Source organism: Haemaphysalis longicornis, unplaced genomic scaffold, assembly GCF_048455015.1.
Source record: "Haemaphysalis longicornis isolate Haplotype H1 unplaced genomic scaffold, Haemaphysalis longicornis Haplotype H1 scaffold_7, whole genome shotgun sequence".
In the NCBI taxonomy this organism is placed as follows: domain Eukaryota; kingdom Metazoa; phylum Arthropoda; class Arachnida; order Ixodida; family Ixodidae; genus Haemaphysalis; species Haemaphysalis longicornis.
Genome location: NW_027526422.1, coordinates 166390169 through 166413076, shown reverse-complemented (window position 1 = coordinate 166413076; position 22908 = coordinate 166390169). Strand labels below are relative to the sequence as shown.

Here is a 22908-nt window from a genome sequence, read left to right as displayed (position 1 = left end):
AATTTTGACCACCTGGAGATCCTTAACGTGCGCCGAAATCTCGTACACACGGGCTCGTTGGAAGAGTGTCGTATCTGATAAGGGTCTCTGATTTCGGTTTATGCTAGATTCTGCAGTCTCCCTGTGTCATATGACGATGTTTCGAAGAAGAGTTTGGTCACGCACGCGGATGACTCTATAAGCCCATGCGCGCTTCTCGTGGAGGGTAAATGTAACAGATGAATCTTTGCGAGCGTTCACATCGGGACAAGACGACCCATCATTAAATTTGTAGTCGTGTGCTGACTCCGGGGTGTAATTTTGCATTATCCATCGTACTTCTTTGGTACGGTGTTTGTGAAATTTATGCCGCATTGGCTTGTTCATGGTACTGATCAATATCTGATATGTGATATTGGCAGGCGTAACTTACATGCTGTCAGGTATGAGTGCTCCGCTGGATTTTGTAAGTGCACGAAGTCGATTTACATCATAGTGTGTATACGGCCGCATACGGAGACACTGCCACTAAATTTCAGGGCAGCAGAATTGCAAGCAGCTGCATGCAAATGCTGGCTTCGGGACGCTGGCCTGTGACACACGTCCGGCGCTCATATAGATCTCACTAAGATCGCGTCATAAACGTTTATAGTCTCGTGAACACACCACGCTTGCAAACAGAGTGCCTGTTCCACGTTATTCGGTATTTCGAACGCGGACAAACGGTAAATCGCTGTATTGAACTAGCCAAAAAGCAACGGCGACAGGGCGGAACGGGCCGGGGACTCCCGCGCCTGCTTTCGAAACGGGCCGCTAGGGGGATTTCAGTGGCGCCCCTACAGGCCGCGCTCGAGGCGTATACGCCTCGAGCTTCGCGATCGCTGCGCCCCCTGCCGCCGCTTCTCCGCGGCGTTGACAGGATTTGCGCTGCGTGGCTGATAGGGGCTCGTGCACTGTTTTGGTCCTGTTTTGCTTCTTTTCGCCTTTCCGCGCCCTAAAAAATAATCGTCTGTTATCTACAATGTTCTGGATGTGAATCGACGGTTCCAGAAACACTCGCGCCGAAAGATAAAAACATCCCCCTTGCGAGGGGCACGGTCAAATGCAAAGCATTTTCGGGGGGCGCACGACGTTAAGTACGTTGGGTTTTGTAATGTTGTTGCAGTTGTTGCTGTTGGTTGTTTTTAAAGCGTAGCGCTTCCAGGCTGGACACTTTGTGCGTGCAAGTGGTCTTCTATTTTTAGTTTTCTCTGGCACGGAGTGCGTGCGCTTGTAAAGGCGTTCTTCGCGCCGCTTTTGCGGCATTTTATCTGGTTCGAAAGAAATTGACAGCGAGTGCGAACGCCGAGAACCGCCCCATCACGGCACGACCGCGCCACGACCACGTCACGACTACGTCACGATCACGGCACAACTGTTGTTGCTCCCGCGCCAAACTACGACGCATGCGCGCCCCACCTGTTGCTGAACGCGATCCGAGCACGCAGAAAACACGCGAGGAGCAGCGGAGAGCAGGCGAGGAGGAGTGGGGGAGATGGCGCGCCTGGAACGGCTGTTGCGGACAACGAGGCACGCCAACGCCGGGTGACATCATGAGTTAAAGAAATGCTCTGCATTTAAAACTTGTTATGGTGACATCTATAGGCAAAGAGTACGTTTAGGTCACTTAAAAAGCAGCTGCGTCTTCGTAGAGTACGCGATCGCCTGCAAGAGCTACCCGCGGACGCGGTTCTGCGCGCTTCGTCGCCGCTCTTCTGGGCGTCGGCGACGGTAGCAACATATCACCCCTGTCACCTCCAAAACATCAGGCACAAATGAATTCTACTGTCGCCTCGTTTAAACCTGATACTGGCAATATGAGAGGTTGGCTTCATTTTGCAGCGTGGACGACAAATGAGGCTTCGTTTCGAATATATACTTCGCAGAAAAATGTGTTTCGGGGATGTGATTACCTAATCCCGGACAATAACTTATGCCTTTTATAAGAATATAAACCATGCGAAAAGGTTAAGTATATTTCAAGCCTGTGCGTCGTTAAATATGTGCCCACACACGCAGTATAGCAAGAACCAAGGGAAGGTAATGAAACCACGGAAAAATAAATGCTGTGCAAGTGCGGAATTAAGAAACATAATAGCTCTAACGGAAAAAAAAACAATGCAGCTTCTGACATGCTAAACACGTTTGTCGAAACTTAAGCCAGGTAGGATTCACTAGACCAACAATACGCGAAATGCACTGCTATTTCGCGACGCATCGGTGGGGGGTACAGGAGGGGGACGCTGTGTACAAATGCGGAGCGGAATCAAGCAACTACGTTTTAGTAATCATACATACAAATCTCGCGTTAACTTTCCTTTTGTTTTTATACTGCAAGGAACAGCTGATCGTACGCGGACGCATTTTTGGAAGTATGCTGCGGCTGTTCAACAAGCGATGAAAGGTTTCGTTGGAAGAGTGTGGTATGTGTTAAGGCCCTATGGTTTCAGTTTCTGCTTTATTCTGCAGGCTCCCTGTGCCATATGACGATATTTCGAAGAAGCATTTGGTCGCGGACGCGGATTACATTCTAAGCCCGTCTCCGCCCTGCTCGCAGAGGATATATGTAGCAGATGAATTTTTGAGAGCGCTCACCTCACGACAAGACGACTCTGTCGTGTGCTGATCCCTGAGTATAATTATGCTTTGTCCATCGTACTCTTTTATCGAATATTCCCGAAATTAACACAGACTGGCTTGTAAATGGTGGTGGTCAATATGCGAGGTATATTGGCAATCGTAACTGGCGTGCTGTCAGGTATGAGTGCTCCGCTGATTATCTACGCGCATAAAACCGATTTAAATCGTAGTGTATAGCCGTAGAATGAATATATGAGGAACCGGTGGTTACGGAGAAACTGCTAGTAAATTCAGGTCAGTGTAACTACAATCGGCTCCATCATACGCCGGTTCCGCGACGCTGGCCTGTGACACACACCTGGTGCTTATACAGACCGAATATACCACGCTAAGATCGCGTCAGAAGCATTTACACTCTTGGAAACACACCACATTTGCGAACAGAGTGACTGCTTCACATAAACATGGATTTCAAACGCCCGCAAACGGTAAATCTCAGTCGTGAACGTGCCGCAAAAGCAGCGGCGGCACTGGGGAGCGGGACGCGGACTCCCGCGGCTACTTTCGAAACGAGCCGCTAGGGGGATTTCAGTGGCGCCCCTACAGGCCGCGATCGAGGCGTATACTTTCGATAACTCAAAAGTGAAGCAAAAAAACGGGAAAAATTTGTTAGGGGCGCCGCGATCGGAAAATTACAGGGAATTCATGTTCACTTCGCAGTAGTAATAATAAAGTACAATTATTTATGTGAACAGTTATTTGCTTGGCGCTTTTATTTTTATATAATTTCATTATTGATTTGTTTGTTTCTTTTTTAATTATCCGCACTGAAGCTCAAGTTACAACTGACCACCGCGTGGCGGCGAGACGATCGCAAGACTTTAGGGGATTCCGCTGCCGTTACCCTGTTTTTGCTTCATATTTGGCAGTTCGTTTGAACACCTGCCCTTCAGGAGAGGAATTAACCAACCTCTTGGGCGGGTGAGGAGCATCGCTAGGCGGATGTGACGTCACGTTTGCTCGCAGTGTTCCCGCGCGGTATGTTTACATTTTTCCGAGTGCTGCCTACACGGCGTACATACGTGACGTAGCGATTCAAGTAGTCGCGTTCGACTTATGCGGTCAACGCAATAATTCATAAACTGGCGATGGTTGTCGCCCTGTCAGTCGTCGTTCAACAGCTCCAGCGTCTTCTGGCACAACAGCTTTGCAGTTATCTGTTACCATCGGCCGGTTACCAGTTACCTTCGGCCGACCAGGTGAGTGTTTTTTGGCGGGTTTGCAATCAGTTCGCATATCTCCTACTGCAAAGCGTGCTTTCTGCTTGCTGCAGGTATATTAGCGACGTTTACGAAATTGTTAACGGCGCGTTCTCACCGTCTTGCATTATTGTTGCTGTTTATGCTGCTCTGTTCGCGTCTGTCGGCGATCGCAAGCTGTTGGCGGTTTGTTGCACGGCGCGGAAACCCGTCTCGCCCATGGCGCTTCTTTGTCTCTTCTTCAATGTGGCGTCATTAACATCGCTTGTTATCCTATACGATTTTTCTAAGCAACGTGCCTCTAAGCAACCTCTCTTAATGTTGTAACGAAAATGAACTTGCTGTGCGATCTATACGTGAAGTTAGAGCGTGACAGAACGCTGTTGGCAAGGTTTTCGTGTGCGCGTGTGGTTCGTGAGGGCGTTGTAACACGCTGCTTTAGCCTCTTGCACCTCTTTCCTGCATCTAGTACTCTTGCTTGCCAGGAGTGCCTGCCAAGGGATGATTACTTCGTTATGTGTTTTCATATTTAATAGTGAACCACTCAGCGTTCTATAACTGATGCAAATGCAGGCGGAACGACCCCGATAACAACGAAGGGCAGGAGCACTGCTTGTGTGGTCTTCTCTGTCGTTTGCCCTTCTTTTCAGTCGTCGTAGATTATTTACTGTTGCGTGAACGTTGTTTGATTTTTCACGTTTCATTTTTCTCTTGCAGCATCTCCTGACTGCAGTCACAGTGCCCCTAGCCAGCGTGCAGCACTCATCCTGCCATTCTAGTGGGAACTGATGTTCGCAGGCCACTTGTCACGACCTAACGGGTTCCCGCCCTTGCCTGGCTTATAATTGATGGTATACTTCAGATACACTGCTGCGTTCTCTCTCTGCATACATTTAAAGCGAGTGTTTACACTAACACAGCAGTGGATAGCCATGAAGACAGCAGCTTGTGTACTGGAAATGCCAATGAAAACAAAACCAAACGATCTACAGATCTATGCCAGCTTGACCATTACAAATCTTTCTGCGAGTGTCAAAGCAATGGACAGCTGGGGATATCTCGTGCGCTGAATTGTGTTCTTCTTTCTGTTTGTTTTCTATTTGCTGGTATAAACTTACGAATTGATAGTATGAGAAAACTGCTTCCTGCGAGTTCGCACTGCTCAGTGTGGGAAAAAAAGGTTCCGTATAACAAATAATTTGGTGCACCCAAACCCATCTGTGATTAACATATGTCATGCATGGATTATTTAAGGGCATGTTATATGCTTTGGCAAAACAAGAAAGTGACCTCTTTCCTGTGCAGAAAACTAGTTTAGTTGTAATTTTGGCTCTTATCTGTCCAGTGTCAACAGGAATAGTAGCCTTGATGCGCGACTTTGCGGACACTTTCCTGTCACCTTCCTTCAATGTCAACACAGTGGTGGTGAAGATTCCTGGCAGTCGAAATCGCATGATGACAGGCAGTTATATTCTACCACGAGAAGCACCCTCCACAAGCCGTGAGGCCTTGCTCTGTTTTCAGCTGGGGTTCCTTTCGTTGCCAAGTGCCTTGGTCTTTTTGGGTAAAGCTCCCAAAACAAGGTGGTCTTGTCCCTGTTGGAATTGTCATGTTGATCATACTTTTCACCCACAGCTTTCCAGTTCATTTCACTTGTCTAACCCAATTCTAATGTTATTAGTGTAGGGAAATCTGTTGTCCAGCAGCTTGCATTTCAAAGGGAATAGATGTAGCAACTACATCAAGCACTAGCTGATTCTGATGCTTAGTGGACTTTGCTGTGAGCCGTCCAAAGCACCACAAGGGGAAGCAGTGCTGGTCTTATGTAGTGTACTACTTTGGAGCTGCAAAATTACAATGCACCTTTTTTACCTCAATTTTTTATGCTGCAGTGAAAATCACGCGAATGCATGTTTGTAAATGTCCATTCCACCAACAAATTCACGGCATGCCTTGACAGTAGGTGCAGTTTTATGCATTTAGATAATCACCTGTACCCATTTATCACAGGCCTGCAATTTGCACATGGACGGATTTAAGCACCCTAAATGTGGCAAGTGTAACCGACCGTAACACACAATCTTGAAAACTCTACCTTATCAACGCGAAAGCAATAAGTGGCCCGTTGACTAAGAAGCCACTATCCGCTGTCTGTACTAACACAACAGCTCCTAAACCGGCCGGCAGTGCGAAGAGTGGATTGAGTTCAAAACTTTGGGAAGAGTTCAAACCACATGGGAATCAAACCCAGGACATCCCTAGTGCAAGTCCAGCATCACGTCCTTGACACCACTATAGCTCAGTGGGTCTAGCTGACTAAAGGTGGACCCAGGGAGCGCATTATGACCTTAAACTGAAAAAAGTCCACAGGTACAAGCAACCCGACATACAGTGAGTTTTAAATTTCTTGGCAATTCATTAGGCCACACGCTTAAAGGCCAACTGAACTCAAATTTTCGACAACGTAAAAATAATGTCACCTTATAGTACACACAAAAAGGGTGCGAAATGCAAAATACTGCGTTTCAAACATGAACGCGCGCGACGCAAACGGCTCGCGAAATTGGCGTTTTCAGAACCGAAACTGAATAGAAAAGGCGGCCATTACCGGCGGCCGGACGTGACGTACGGGAGGGAACGGAAGCGGCCGCGCTAGCACCGACGGCCGCTCACAGCCGCCTTCAAATGCGCGTGGTAGCGTCCCGTTTGGCACTGTTATTTCCACAGAAGAACTTCCACCAACGTTTGCCCATGATAATGGAGTTATGCCCAATTCCGCCATTGCGTTGCTATCAATCGAGGTGAAGTAGACCGTGCGACAGTAATTTTAAATGCAGAGCATCTCTCAGCCTCGCCTCTTCCTGCGTCGGACGCCGTCCACAGCTCCTCGTCCGCAGCAGGTGCGCCTCTCCTCCTTCCCTCCTCCCTCTCAACAGCAGCTGGCGCGCGCATGCGTCGTAGTCAGCCCGTTCGCTCCGTCGCGGTCTCGGCGTAACAGGTGCGTGATAGCAGCGCGGTGGGGCGTGGAAGGGCGCGCGCTGCTTGCGCATGCGCGCTCTCCCCCCGTACTGCTCTCCCTCTACTGCGCGCGCTGCAAATATAAAGCGGCTAGCGGTCGCTCGTGCTTCAGTCACTGCGTTGCTTCTTCCTTCCTTGGTTGACGCTCGCTCCACCCTAACGTATACCCCAAACCAACACCAACGACACTACGACCGAACTACGACCCAACTACCCACCCTAATGCGACTTTACGCGGCGTTAACGACCCCCAATGCTCTGCATTTACTCGTGTTCCCCTCGCGGGAAGGCGCGGGAATTTTTTTTCCACCAGAATAACTGCCGGAGTGGCGATTCTTGGCATTGCGAGTAAAAAAGCGGACCCTGATTTACAAAGCTATCTGCTTCTACGATATCGAAAAGTAGCTTTCGTTAGCCGGCGCCTCGGAAATCACATCGCTCAGTTTGAAGGGAACAAACTGCAAGCAGGCAGAGATCAATCACTATTTCTACAATACATTAGGTACAAACAGCTTCGTGAATATCGGCCCAGTATTTTTCACCTTGCTGCACATCGAGAATCGAATTTAAAAAGTGGTCTGAAACTATAAGCCAGCTTCCACATCTAAATGATGTACTAAAACACGAAAAAGTTTCCTATATGTGGCACTCTTTTCTACTTTCACCAGAGGCATGTGCGGCTGAAAACACTTTACTTTCAAGTGAACTATATCTAACGCTCTACCACTAGTAAATACTTCCCTTGAGAATTGAACAAAAAATCTAGTTTATTGTTTAGGAGAAAAGCAGTTTCATTAGCTTTCGCACTTCGCGAGGACGACGGCCGATATTTGTGCGGATGTATTTGTTACTACGAGAAAGGCTGATTTTGGTTCACTTAGCGAGTGAGGCAAAAGACGCCAAAATGTTTATACCTGCGTGTACAGCAACTCTAATTAGGTCGTGAAACTTTTGGAAAGGTCTAAAAGGTGGCATTAGGCCAGCCCAAATATGGCCAATATTGGACGGGGAAGTGCAAATGGTCAAGAATTTATAATATATCTTTCTGTGGTAGGTGCAAAAGAAGTGACAAATGTAGGGCAACTGCTCGTTTCGTGCTTTGTTTTCCCTTGAGTAAAAATATTTTCAAGTAAAAATAGTTTGTAGGCTTCTAGCCTCTTTCATTGCATTGAAAAAAAAAGGCAGATATTGCTACCTATGTGGTTAGTTTTAAACATGTGATGATGACGGCAGTACAGCGCGCTGGTGTAGCAGAGAAATCCCGGCCGAACGCATCCCTGCAGCCGGCGCAGCGCCATGCAAGTCGCCGGAGAAGCGCGAGCTTCACAGGACAGGTTCCCCAACCTCCGTCACAAGGCCACTCGGAACTGGTTTCGGCGACTCTCCGCCAGGTGCATACGTCGTCTGCTCTGGGGTGCTTTGAACGAAGGTACCTGAGGTGCTCTGTAATACCGGAGCTAAGGATTTTGCCATGGTGACTTTTAAGAGCACAGACTACTTATCTGGATCAAATTTCGACAAACAAAAATTTGAGTGCAGTTGGCCTTTAAGCTACAGCACCTAGCCATAACATCCCCACTCAGCTGAATTGGCCAGTCACGATGATAGCTGCTGTCAGAAGCTCATGGCTGTTTCACCAATTCCCGTTTGTCTTAAAACAATGCTGCTTAAATTACACACTGGCCAACTGCACCTCATTGAGTATATTTTACGCTCCTAGCATTCTGCAGTAGCCTTGTTTAGTGTTAAAGAACTACGTATTTGATCACATGTGAAGACTGCGATTTCTGTTAGAGCATTTTGTGCTTTCAACCTGAATTGGTTGACGCTCGTCAATTCAACACTGGCTGCAAACTTTGATTGTGGTGTAATAAACAAAACCTGGATAGAGTAAAAATACTGAAGAGTAAATTATGCTAGGCTTATACATTGCACAGCGTAGCTGTAAACATCAAAATTCAACTTTTTAGGTTTCACGAGGAAAAGCTCAGCGTAACTTGGGCCAGCTATGAAGGGTAACTGCAGTGGAGGGCCATAGGTTAAGTCAGGCCACCTATAAATCTGACATGCTTCGAAATCTTGGCACACAGGCATTTTTTTTTTGTTCTAGCTAAGCCAATGCTTTGGACTTTGGCCAGATGTTTTGTACGGGTTAAGCTGCACAATGCAATTGCAAATAAGAATTGAACCAACGTACTGTTGTGTCCATTCGAGAATCCAGTGCTTGCCTAACATCGAAAATTGCATCCAGCAATCGATTCAAGAAATGTACTTGTATGTCCAGGAGATAAGCTCAAATAAAAAGTTACCCTACTTCAACTGCATTCCTTGCATATTTATTTATTTGAAAATATTTAGCACGAAAACAACAGAATGGTACGTGCTGTCACTTTTCGTGCTCTCCCTCTCGTGCTTTGTTGTTTTTGCACCGTTTATTATTTTTAACAATATGCCACATTTGCCATTTTAGTTGGTTTTATTTGTTTTGATGTTATGCTGTGTTGCCAACGAAACTTTGTAAATGTCTTCCCAAGAAAAAATAAGAATACCTAGCATTTGTAAGTGTATGCTTCTTGATGGATAGCAACTCTCACTATATGAAAGTGAAGCCAAGAAAACACCAAAGTCGTCACAAACACTGAAGAATGTTTATTGACATGGCATCACATCACTTGCTGGACAAGCAACAAGGCACCATAATGCTGCTCACACAAGAGTGCGAAGCATGCTCCGTGGCTAAAACCACTTGACAAAAATACAAGCAGGCCCCAAGGTCACCCTGAATGTAAATGTGACATGCGCAACACTGGAAATCAACAAAAGTCAGGCGTAAGTGAAAAGTGCGGGCAAAAGTCGAGGGCACTTTCATGTGTTGGATGACGAGACTGCTGGCACAAGACAGGAAGGATCGAAGGGTGCTAACTCAGTATTGTATGGTTACAAATATGTGCAGATTGCTACTCACTAGACCAAAAGTGCTTGAAGACCCTGATTTTAAAGCAAAACTTTCTATGTCTCACCAGTGGAATATGCCATGCCAAAAAGGCATTGCAGAAAAGCCAACTTTCTCTGACAATGATAATGATTGTGGGTAAAGAAGTGCAGAAAAAAAAACGCTTCCTGCAGTCGGAAACAAATCAGGACCCTCGCGGTGTGAAACCAACATCTATTCCGTGACACCATTGCAACATGGTCAAAGTAGTTTGAATCTGGATAGCGGTGCATCGAGATGCAAAATTAGACAAAAATGGTGCACCTCACATTCTAATGACGACGACAGTTGAACGCGAAGCTTTCGTCAAGCAAAATCAAGCGGCGAAGTTTCAAAGCCACTGCGATCAAAAGTCCAAACAGCATGCAAGTAAAAGTGATAGCTCAAACAGGCAACGTCCAAGCTCAGATGACAATCAAGCAAGGAATCCCTCACAAGAAAATTGAGTTAAACTGAAAGACAGGTTCTCCTAGACACCCTTCCCACTAACTTACAACCAAATTCCTTTAATGATCTCTTGCGTCCCTCCTACCCACCTAATTTAGCGAAGGCAGTGTGGGACACTCTCCTGCATTTCATATCCCAACCCACTATTTTTTCCTTGCTATTTCCCACCCATACCCATTGTGAACCTTAACTTATCGCTACCCCTAAGGGGGTCTGATGCACTAGCAAGAGGCCCCTGGGTGTTTTTTTTACATTTCACTAAACATTAAAAAAAAGCCATTAGTGTCGTAAGACAAAAGTGTGCACGTTTTTTTTCCTTGCAATTACAGCAACTAATGAACATATGACAGAACAAGTAGCAGAGAGCAATGATGAAATAACAACCACAGATTTGCACATAACTCTGGATAGGAGACTGAGCAATAGAAGAGCACAGCAGCTGCGGCTGAACCTTCCCACGCAGCTGAACAGAGACGAAGAATACGGCAAATGGACAAAATTAAGGGTTGGGAGTCTTAGTAGCCACTGTACTTTCTTATCAACCAGGCGTGTGGCTGGATGGTATAGATGAACAGCAACGTGGGAGCTAGAGGACTGCTTGCTGGCGACACTACTACCACCCAGTAGTCTGTACTCCACAGTACACAGTAGGAGGAAACAAACTGGAAGTGGGACTGCGAATTGCCATGATGTTACAAATGAAAAAAGTGCTGCATGGCTGTCACAAGTCAAGGTCAATCACCCTTAAGGGGAGGTGCCAAAACCCCTTAGAGAGAGGATGAAGACATGACATTTGAGTGGCTAAAAATGAACCATTCATGTAGCACCCCACCGTAAAAGGGGATTGATCTTCACTCATTTCCTGAAATAAAGTTTAAAAGCAGTTCATCCAGGGCAGTTGCCACCAGCACCCTAGAGTAGTATGGTGGAAACACACCACAATCTTTGCTTTTGGGAGGTCTTTTACCGGGCTGTCTACCAAAAAACTCAAATTCTTTTTTTCTAAGGGGGCATCCTGGTCTTAAACAAAAAAAAAACATGGTTTTTACAGTTAGGTCGATAAAAATTGGGTGATGCATGTGGTTTTTCATTGAAATTGTAGATATGAAGTTTGTGTAAAACAACTATATTCAACTTTATTTGGCTTTTATGTTTGATTTTTTGACAGCCTTTGTAAAAAAACTGCTTGAGGGATGCAGCTGAACAAGGTACCGGTGAACTGTGCACAAATCAAGGACTGACTGCCATAAGACTAACATTATCATTATATATGGTCTGTAGCAGAAGTGACAGCTGTTTGAAGTTTGGGCCTGGACGGCAACATGTTTTCCTGGTTCCCATTTTCTAGGCCCAAACTTCACATGGCTGTAACTTCTGCTACAGACCAGATAGAATGATAATGCTAGTATTATTGCACTCCTTGACTTGTGCACAGTTAACTGGTACCTTATTCAGCTGCGCCCCTCCAGCAGTTTTTTTATAAAGGCTGTCGTAAAATCAAACATAAAAATCCAAATAAATGTGAATAGAGTCGTATTACACAGAAACAAATTTCATATCTACAGTTTCAATGAAAAACCACATGCATCCCCCGATTCTTATCATCATAACTGTAAAAATAAAGTTTTTGATCAAAAACTGATGTTCCTTTCTAACTCGAAGCTTTCTGGCCAGCTCCGGCCTCGAAGGTCAGCTGCGCCTGATCAAAAGAACTGTCAACGCGGCTTGAGCTCAAGGCATCCTGGAATGAGGACACCTCTCTGAAGCATTTTGCGCATTTAATTAAAGTTTATTCTCTCTCTCTCTCTTGCGACTTGAGTCAAAGTCCAAAATCTAAACTGCTTCGACCGTATCAGAAGGGCGCAGTCTGACAGACAATGGTTTCATAATGCAAGGGACACTGGTTCCATTATGACCATGGAAAGCGTTTTTTCTTGAGGTGCTTGATGTGCTTTTGCTTATCGTCCTCATCGCTTTGTGAAACTCACTGTGTAAAGTTAGCTTTCCTGCAGTGCATTATGTAGCCACATTGAATGCAATCAGTGAGGTCTTGAAAGCTTCACTTTAACAACAGGAGTTACGTGCTCGTCAAGACCCTCGTCTCACAGCAAACTTCTCTTCACCAGCAGGCACAGGCTAGAGCCCAGTCAGCAGGTGCTGCAAAGACATGATGAGAGTATTTAAGCACAAACCTCAACATGGAAAGGAGGTGGAGCAAAGAGCAAGAAAAATGAATCAGGAGGAGACTGCAAGCTCTGGGATGAGCAAGCTAGGCGTGGTGCTGTCAGGACACTGATGTCGCAACCCAAGCCTGGGAACAAGCGGAGCAATAGCGCAGTTGTTCCAGCCTCCTCTGGAACAGTGATTCAGCTTCTCATGACTACCATCTTAGCGACCATGACTGCTCTAAAAAATTTGTCACAATAGCAGAGAACCTTTCAGAAATACTGGACTGCAACCCAATAGATGGTATTCACTGAAAATTTCAGAGGGAGATTTCTTCACCCAACAACACTGGAAACCACCACGTCTGTGCATGCGCATTGTGCCCACACCTCGCAGAAAAAAAGAAAACCTCGGTGCATATCGTCTGCACCACTTCAACCCAATTGTCGGCCTTAGTATTAAGAGAAGACCTATTAATTGCACTCAAATTACGTGGTGGTGCTCTCCTTGCCCTCAAGAACTTTGCATCACTGTAGAGTGAAACTGCGGCTATGAACGAAAGCAACACGGCATGCCAGAGGCAACGCTGCAGTCGCCTGCGACTACCGATGTTGACACAAGTGCCGTTTAATGCACAGTTGAAAACAAAAACCAAATATTGCTTTCGAAGAAATGCTTTATGCACACGCCCATTTATATTTATATTCTATATTTATATTAAATGAATGAAGCCAGTGCACGTGATGCCATCTCCCGAGTTGTGCCATGCTTGCACCGCTCTGGTAGCCATGTGCTCGTACCGTGGTCAACCTCAAGTCTTCACCCCTTTCCTTTGAAATCCTTTGTGTGCACGCACAACTCACCACATGCTGTCGAAAAAGAAGAAATAAAAACGTGCATCACTAGAAAGCATAGCTGCTACCCCAGCAACAAGTGGAGGGGGCACCCTTTTGTTTGTTTTGCCCGAGACGACTGCCTAGAATGGCGGATTAACAGCCCGCGCATGTGCAGATTGCTAATAGAAAAAGGTCCATTACCGCAATCTCATGGAGTCCGACGTATCACAGACGCTGCGGCACATACATGGCGGCGCACACACAGGGTCGCCCACTTGTGGACCACACCAGTGAATACAACCTATGAAGTGCTATACCCACTACCGATATAGCATTATCTACGTGCAGTCAGAAACACTTTTTTATATGTTTACACGTACTTTCAAGCGTTCGGAGGGTCAACATGGCTGCTTGTCACTGCTTCTGACCGATCATCCGTGGGTCGATCCCACCAATCTGGCTGCCACAAATCACGGTTATAACGCGGAAGTCTTCAATTGTGGGCTGGACTGACACACACGATTCGCGCCAGGGCTCTCAAGCTGGCGTGGCAATTTTCTGATCGCGGCGTTAACACGCCACAGTGGTTCGAACACTTGCCCAGTATGAAGGTAGCTATTTCTGTCGTCGTTGGTTTGTTGCATAATGCATGCTTTACTGATGTTTAAGTGCAAGACCTGGCAAGCTTCTCTAGCTCGCCCAGAATTTCTCGATACGCAACTCCGAGCTGACGTGTGAGCACGTCTGTTTGTCGTGTAGTTCCTTGTTAATGAGCCAGACCATGCAACTGAACGGTGCGAATGCAGATTTGATGCTTTCAGCGCGTTTCACTTCTTTCTTCGATCAACAAGAGAGAAACTGTCAGTAATGCTCGTTGAAAGACGGGGCAAGTCAGAAATGCTGCTTGGACACTTCCTAGTACCATATAAATAGTGTACTTAATCTTCCCGACAGCCAAAGCATCATTTTAGGTTGTAGTGAAACAGACCAGAAAACACCCCTGCCCTTTTTCTTGCCCTTTCTCTTTGAAGCACTCCTTTGTTTATGTATTGAAAACCAATTTGTGCAGCGGCACACTTCATTAGTTATTTGTGTATATGGCTAATTTTTTACATTTTAACATTTATATGTTCTCATTGTAGTATGATACTAATCTTGATCAGTGCATTTTTGAAGCAGAGGTGGTTTTCTTCAGGTGGCAGTTCCTTTTCTCTTTTGTAAAGTGCTTGCTGTAAACAGGATCAAACAACAAAAAAGGAAATCTGTTTTAAGTAAGGACGAAAAAGGTTCACGTAAATTTATAAGGCTGAGACAAAGATTTAGGCAGTCACTACACGTGCTGCGGTTCCCGTAGGGCTAACAAGCGATTTGCAAAAAACTGGACAACACTTCCCATGGTGCAGAAACCGAAGATGTACTCCTGCAATTAAAACACGGAATTATCGCTACCCCTTCAAAGGTAGATAATTGAGCCATTTTGGCACTTGATCTTTAGAAAGCTTTGATCGCGTATCACACCAGGCTATTTTGTGTAACGTTGCCACTTTCACTCCGGGTCGCCGCACATACAACTATATCCGTAACTTCCTTTTGAACCGCACGGCTGTTATTCAGCTCGGTGACCTACAATCCGACACTATCCATTTCCCAATTGGCACGCCTCAAGGCGCAGTATTATCCCCACTCCTATTTAACATTGCCCTAATCCACCTTCCCAGTAAGCTCGCAGCGATCCCTCGCTTACTCCACAGCATATACGCCGATAATATTACACTGTGGACCACCAGAGGCAGCGACTTTCAAATCGAGGAGGTTCTCTAACAGGGAGCTGACTTAGGTACCGCCGCCGCGCAAGTTGGGCTTGGATGCTCACCTGAAAAATCTGAGCTTTTAATCCTCCCCGCCTAATGAACCGGCAACCCAGCCCAGACACCCACCATTGAGGTCCGGATTGATGGTAGGGATGTTCCCCAAGTGGAAGCCCTGAAAATACTTCGGCTCTGCATACAGCGCCTAGCACAGCTGACTTCTCAGGTGAATCAGACGATCGCCCTCATCCGCAGGATTGCTGCCCGCAACAAGGGGCTCAAAGAAACGGAGCGTATCCGGCTGATACAGGCATTTGGACTCAGCCTTCTCACTTACTCCCTCCCGTATCTCTTGCCCTCGCGTACCGAACTCTATAAAGTCAACTGCCTCATTCGAAAGACCTAAAAAACGGCGCTACAAATCCCTCAGAGCACTACCACTGCCAGACTTGAGAAACTCTGCATTTACAATACTGCGGAGGAACTCATTGAAGCCCACCTTATCGGTCAGCTAAATAGGCTCTCATCCACCCCCACCGGTCACACTCTCCTTGTTACTCTTAACCTTAAAGCCCCTATCCTCTGTGATGACAGGCTCCCAGTACCAGCCGACATTCATGGCTCCCTCACTATCCACCCTTTACCGCGCAATATCACCCTGTTTTCAACAAGCAGCGTAGGGAACTACGACCACAAGCACTTACAGAGAAATGCCCCGTCCACCCCACTACGGTTTGCGTGGACGCAGCTTGCTATCGATGGCAGGATGCATACGCTGTCGCAGTAGTAATCAACCATCCCAACACTCCTCCTCTTAAATCCCTAATATACTGCACCAACTGACCCACTGAGGCGGAAGAGGCGGCAATAGGTGACCGGTAAAAAGCGCAAATGCTCATCGGTGCATTGTCTGCTCCTGCGGAGTTCTGTTACTTCCGGTTCGAGAGCTCTCCTAGCCTCCCATACGTCGACAGCTTTCACGCGCGCTTGTGCTTGTTGTTTATCCGTTTCCACTGAAAAAAAAACGCGCATGCATCGCACATTCAATGTGTAACAACAATGAATTCTACTAGGGGCTTCTCTGAAAGGTTAGCACTCTGTGACAAATAAAAAACACGCACACACGCGCGTGAAAGCCGCCGGCGTACGGGAGGCCAGGCGAGATCTCGAACCGGAAGTGGCTGGAGCAGACAACGTACCCATGAGCCTTTGCGCTTTTTACCGGTCACCTATCGCGCTAGCCCTTACACATAGGCCGCCCCCTATCACTATCATCTCGGATTCGAAAACGGCCATTCGAAATTACGCCAGAGGCATGATCTCGCCCCTGGCGCTCGGAATTCTCCTCAAAAATCCTTCTACCATACCCATAGAGCTGATCTGGACTCTTGCCCAGACGGGCGTGGGGGGAAATGAGGCAGCACATAGGGCCGCTGGAGAGCTCACTGTCCGAGCAGGTCCGGAACCCTAGACGGAGCCCTATCAGCTCGGGACAGTCTCTTGACCTTCCAAGACATTACGGCACATTACCACCTCTCACGCCGCCAGCTCCCCCCCGCACACCCGGATTTATCCAACAGGGAAGAACGGCTATGGCGACTGGTGCAAACCCATACCCTCCCATGTCGCTACCACCTGCACCGTATTTATCCTTCCGTCTACCCCTCCACCAACTGCACGGCCTGTGGAGCAGTGGAAACACTGGACCATCTTCTTTGGAACTGTCCCCACAGCCCCTATCCTCTCTTAGCAGACGGTGGGCACTGGGCTGAGGCACTGGGCAGCTCTGACCTGTCTACCCAACGGGTGGTCACGGCGAGGGCTGCTGCGGACACCGGTACGCTGGTCACCACGTCCCCTAAGGGGCCTTTAAAGGCTCAATAAAATGTTTGTCCTCCTCCTCTCATGGTGCGGTCACATGCGGTTCTGCACAGATGGCATCTGGCCCCATTTTGTCTGACTGGCAATGAAAACTGCCTGCTTCAAAATAACAAAGACATTTTTTAGCCACATTTATATTCAGGCAAAAAGTGTTGTGCAGCCATTGCATGTAATGTTGCCTAGTACGAAAAATTGTGCTCAATAGGTTTCTGAGGAAAGCTGGTTTCCAGAATTGCATTGTGCCATAGGACAAAACAAAATTAACTATAAATGAAAAACAACACAACAAAAGTCCTGAGTTTTTCCATGCATATTTTTGTGCTCCTTTTCTATCATGTTTACAACCAACATAGCCATACTGTTATTACATTGCACCTTTGGTCTCATAGGTCACCCAGAAAGGAAAACAACTGAAGTCGAGGAAGTAGTGTAAGGAAAATTCACTTTATATTGTAAAACAACAACAGTATTAATGTATTCTTGAAAGCGTAAGAAACAACAGCCTCGCCTGGACCTTTTGCAAATGTAAAATAGTTTCTTCTTGTCTTCTTTTTATTTTATGGTGAAGGAATGGGGCTGCTTCTTTTCCTGCAGCTTGTTAAGTTGGACAATTTTTATGTGATCAGGTATTTAAGCATTCAGGAGTAGACGTGTCCTGATCAGGTATATCTTGAGTCCAACTGAGTAAAGCGTATTCTGATTTTTATCATGCTAAGGGTCATATTCCGAATGCTCCCCATGAGCACAAACGAGTTGCAGTGAATGAATGAAGATAGCACGGAATTCTTTTATCAACACGTAAATGCCTAAGACTAGTTCACATACTTGAGCAAATCACAAGCACGGCATAAACTTAATGCGGTTGCCCAGCAGTTGGGCAACACGCCACTATTTAAACTAAATGCATATGCTACTCGATAGTTTCCCTCCAGCTTAGAGACTGCCTTTTCCATGTATTTTCTAGTTCATAAATATACCATAGAATGCTTGGCTGCAGCAGCTCTCATAAATTACAAAATGACAAGAATAAGATGGGCATTGCTTCCACAGATGATCCCTTTGTATCATTCCTGACATGAAATAGCCAAGTGAATCTTTGGACCTTGGTAATAAACTGTTTCAAAGCACAGTGCAAACCGTGATGAACAAACAGCATTGTGTCAGGTGCATAGCCTGCGACACTGTGCAGCTGAAAAAAATATCTATATGTCTTTCTGCTTCATTTTCCTGTGTCTACATATGCAAAGTGCCTTTATTAACAATAAAAGCAGGGCGGTAGGAGGGGTGTAAAACGTTTAAAGAGCGCACTACAAAATAATGTGGCACGCTTTTTTTAAACATTATGTATGAGCTGCCTCACGTAAGAGGCATTTCTTACAACATTCTTAGCCCTGTATGGCTTTCTCACACAGCTTAGATGTCGTGCGAAAAAGGCAACTTAGTCTAACAGCTCAAGGCGAGGTAGGTGCACCTTCTCCCGTTTGCACTCAAGAGTTTACATGAGAAGGCATTAATTAATTGCATCATAATCGAGTAAACTGAGGTCACTTCGCACTATGAGGCACAGGGCAGTGTGGTAGACCTCTCACTCAAGGATCTTTAGCGTAAACCAAGACATCGTGTACAGAAGGTTAATTTTTTTGGCTTTATAAATTCAATGCAGCCCCGGCAGCCAAGAATCGAACCCAAGATATTGTACATCCCTGCAGCCATAGGAAACCATGTGAGATCTGAGCAATCTGGCACCTGAGAAATCTCATTACGATGAATAAAGCTACCGTGCGATATTACTTAGTGTTTACAAAAACCAAGGATAGACAGCATAGGGGCACTAGATACATCCTTGCTTACACAAAACTCAAAAGTAAAATTTAAAAATATATATATGACGCGGGCATCCGAGGCACGGTATATCTATGGTGTTGACTAACACCATGTACTGTGCCCTGGCCGACCACGTAATTTATGTTCCTGCCTCTACTGGAAGCTGGAAAGCACTGTAAACGGCCCTGTGGTCAGCCATAACCCATTACACGCCCAAGACTACAGTGCAAACTTTGTCGTGACGGAAACCACGTACGGTGCTGTTTGCACGAAGGTCACGCCAGCCCACCTCATAGATTGTGCTATATCGGTAGTGCATATAACAATTTCTGGTGGGACTTCACTAGGTGGTACATATAGCATCATCCATAAATTTTCAACAGTAAAAAATGAAGATAGTAATTAAGCAGTGCATGAGCTATCCCTACCTCTTCATTGTTTCACTAGTTACTGAAAGACTTGTATTTGAAAATGTCAGGCTGGAATGGATGCATAGACCAGGTTGGTTTTTTGACATTGGCATAAATAACTAATAAAGTACGTTGTTGGGCTAGTTGGTCGATCATTATTAACAGATGTATAGCGCAAAAAAGACGAAGGACAAAGAATGCACGAGGACGAAGAGGACGAAGCGCTTCGTCCTCGTGCATTCTTTGTCCTTCGTCTTTTTTGCTCTATACATCTGTTAATAAATAACTAAACTTGATTTTTAGTACACACGCTGCTGTCCATGGCTATCAACTACCGTGTTACTGTAAACCCTCGCTTGAAATGTACACGGAATGAGAAAGCACTGGTGGATCTAAAGTATACCATCAAATAGAAGCCAGGAAAAGTCGGGAACCCGTTTGGTTGTGACAAGTGGCCTGCACTAGAACGGCAGTTCCCACTAGAATGGCAGGATGAGTGCTGCAGGCAGGCTAGGGGCACCGTGACTGCAGTCAGGAGATGCTGCAAGAGAAAGAAATGGAACATGAGGAATGAAGCACCGTTGAGGCAGCAGTAAATAAACAATCTAGGATGACTAAAAAAAGGGCAAACGAAAGCGAAGACCACACAAGCAGTGCTCTTGCCCGCCCTGCGTTATCCGGGTCGTTCCCGCTGAATTTCCATCGGTTATTGAACGCCGATTGGTCCCACTATTAAAGATGAAAACACGTAACGACGTAAGCATCCCTTGGCAGGCACTCCTGGCAGCAAAAGTGCTGGATGCAGCAACGAGTGCAACAGGCTAAAGTAGCGTGTTACAACACCCTCACGAACCACACGCACACACGAAAACCCGAAAACCTTGCCAACAGGGACCTGTCACGCTCCTAACTTCACCAACAGATCGTACTGCAAGTTTATTTTCGTTACAATATTAAGATCGGTTAGCACAAGGCACATTGTCTAGAAAAAGCGTCGAGGAAAACAAGTAATGTTAATGACGCCACATTAAAGAGACAAGGAAACGTCATGGGCGAGACGGGTTTGCAATGCGAGCGAGTTTCCGCGCCGTGCAACAAACCGTCAACAGCTCGCGATCGCCGACAGACGCGAACAGAGCAGCATAAACAGCGACAATAATGCAAGACGGTGAGAACGCGCAGTTAAGAATTTCGTAAACGTCGCTAATATAACTGCCGCGAGCAGAAAGCAAGCTTTGCAGTAGGAGATATGCCAACTGATTGCAAACCCGCCAAAAAACACTCACCTGGTCGGCCGATGGTGGACAGTTGAACGCCCACAGATAACTGCAAAGCTGTAGTGCCAGAAGACGCTGGAGCTGTTGAACGACGACTGACAGGGCGACAACCGTCGCCAGTTTATGAATTCTTGCGTCGACCGCAGAAGTCGAACGCGACTACTTGAATCGCTACGTCACGTATGTACGCCGTGTAGGCAGCACTCTGAAAAATGTAAACATACCGCGCGGGAACGCTGCGAGCAAACGTGACGTCACATCCGCCTAGCGATGCTCCTCACCCGCCCAAAAGGTTGGTTAATTCCTCTCCTGAAGGGCAGGTCGTTTGAACCACTCTGTGTTTTTGGTCATTCTAGAGACAATCATGGTTGCCGGCAAGTGCGCCACTCCAGAAAATACAACCTACAAATGTATTCTTGGCGCCTTGGCGTTTTGCCCACGGGGATGAGACCGTTGATGGAGTAGAGAAATGCAGCTTTGCTGTAAAAGTATCGTGTCTTCGAAACACGAAGCGTTGAAGCGCGAGGCGTTGGGAAACGAGTGTCCCGGTGTTTTAGTACCGTGCCTACATGAAACGACGACGACGACAGGAGGCGCCGACAGCCCGACCCCCTAAGAGGCTTCGTCCCTAAAAAAACAACTATGCATTGGAAACGTGACAGCTGTATCACAGCGCTCGCTGCATGGCACCTACTAAACTTGATGGGACATGAGTAAAACAGGCCCAGCTCCAGCCAGTCTTGCTGCATCCCCGCGTACCGATGGCTTCATCTTGATCTTATCTTCCTGTCTTAATAAAGGTTTTTCAATCAATCAATCCGTTTGCACGCGCTATTCCTTGGGGAGCATACCACTATATTGGTCTTTATTTGTGTTTCGTTTTTTGCGCCGATATCTTGAACTTCGTCTTCCTCGAGCTCATTAGAGGGCACGTCCCCGCATGCAGTCATCATCATCATCATGCCGTTTGGAACAAGAAAGAACAGCAGCAGCAGCCCGACGCACAGTCTCCAAGGCTCTGAGGCAAGTTTTTTCTGGCGACTTAGCACCCAGATATTGTATTATACAACGCCCAAAGCTCAGCTAGTAGCTCTACTCGCGGGCACTTGGTGCGGTCATTTGCTTTGTAGGTACATATAACTTTTTAGTCTAAAGTTTGTACCTTCGAACTTTATGTAAACAACTAGCTCTGTGGGGCTTTGCCGTAATGAATTCAAATTGACAATACAGATTTCTACCGCCGTTTTAGAACACTTGATGGCCAGTAGGGTGATAGTCTTTCTGAAAAAAAATCAGTGCAGTACAACACCACTTGAGCTCTACGTAATGGAATAATCGTGTTTTGGAACGCAACAAGAGGAGTGCACACGCGGCGGCAAAATAAGTCGGGGCACGCGAGCGCGTGGCACACGCCATCTGACGCTGTTCTTTTGGGGCCGAGACAACGATGCGCGCGTGCGCGTCCACATTGGTTCGAGCGGCAATGCTGGTAGCATTGAGCGCTGGGCGCTAGGGGTGACGTTTTATGCTCAACACATCTCTCTGGCACACGCTTGGCCTGCGGACGGCGAGGGAGAAGCGTGCTTTGCTCCGTCTGCCTGGCTGTGACAAAGGACGCATTGCCACGAGATTTGGGTATCGTAGTTTTAAGCGCGATAGCGTTCCTTTGACTCTATACAAGTAAATTTTGGTATGAGTCTTTGTGAGTCCCTTCAACGCGTATTGCAACCTATTCTTAATTTGTGTGCTTTTTTGTCAACCCACGACTGCGGAAATCATTAATCGCGTTTTCACCAGTCCATACGTGCTTACTACGTGTGCAAGGCGACCTCTCATCACGCCGTGTGCAAATAAACTATTTCTCGCCTCAGTCGTTCCGTCTTCGTGTGCGCGTTTTTCGTTAGCCATCAACGGCTAGTTTCAGGGGAAAAATACGAAGACGCCATGCAATATATGTTATACGTCGGATAGGGGCAGAGCGAGCAAAGCACACTTCACCCTCGCCGTTTGCCGCCGAAGCGTGTGCGAGCGAGGCATTTTTGCAAGGAAAATGACCCCTATCGCCAAAAATTTGGTCAGCTTTGCCGGTTGAATGGAAGGAAAAGGCAGGATGGCGAGCGTGGTTGGATACACATGCACACATGGATGTCTCGACACCAGAAATGCAACGTCAGATGGCGCAGCGATGCATGTTCGCATGCGCTTTCGTGGCCGTGTAACTTGGCCGCCGGGAGTATGTTATGAATCAGGTGGACCGGAAACACGAGAGCTTGTCTCAAAGATGCTGAAGTTCCGGAGCAGTTGTTAAGGAGAGGCTGTCACAAAGCAGGGCTCTACCACAGCCCAGGATCACTCGACCTATCAAGACGCGGCAGATCGGGCCACTCGTTAC

At 46.7% G+C, this 22908-nt stretch overlaps 1 long non-coding RNA gene across 1 annotated transcript; it reads right to left on the bottom strand.

The window, feature by feature from the left end:
* Window positions 1-11434: 11434 nt before the first annotated feature.
* On the bottom strand, window positions 11435-20682 carry LOC144147192 (uncharacterized). Its single transcript, XR_013317853.1, has 3 exons — window positions 20526-20682; window positions 19643-19780; window positions 11435-12471 (listed from the first exon to the last, which is right to left on the bottom strand). It is a non-coding gene; the product is annotated as an uncharacterized LOC144147192 (long non-coding RNA).
* Between the last annotated feature and the right edge of the window lie 2226 nt (window positions 20683-22908).